Genomic DNA, 566 nt, shown 5'->3' with positions numbered 1-566 from the left:
TTGCCAAATATAAGGCTTTTAATTTGACCTCCCCTTTTCTAATAACCAATGGTACCTGCCATTGGCCACACTTAATTCATACAGTCAGTCATTAAATCTTTTCATACCAGTGCTTTGACAGCCAGCCATTATCTTATCATTGCGAACATGCTTATTTTTCCGCTTTCTTGCGGTTCTATTTTTCTCACAACTAATGTGAAGCTGTCGCGTTAATACATAAACTCAACATAGACTCGGTCACTTTTACAAACATGTGACCTTAACTTTGTTCCTTTGTTTTTGTTTGTTTATTATAGTCAGTTGAATGTTATTTTTTTTCTCTCTTTCTTTCATTACAGTATGTATTCTCCTATTTTTAACAGATATTCTCTTGGCACATGGGACAGTTGTCGATCATTGATGTATTAACGCAGTATTTCACCCAGCCAGCAGGAGGCGCTCCACTGTGTGTTGAATGTAGTTTAGCAGATTATATTATGTTTGTGCTTCAGATTTGCTGCTGGCCACCATGAGATTGATATTGACATCCCCTGTACCTGTAAGACATATTGCAATGTGTTTCATTA

This window comes from Oncorhynchus mykiss, chromosome 2 (genome assembly GCF_013265735.2).
Source record: "Oncorhynchus mykiss isolate Arlee chromosome 2, USDA_OmykA_1.1, whole genome shotgun sequence".
NCBI lineage: Eukaryota > Metazoa > Chordata > Actinopteri > Salmoniformes > Salmonidae > Oncorhynchus > Oncorhynchus mykiss.
This window is presented reverse-complemented; position numbering follows the sequence as displayed.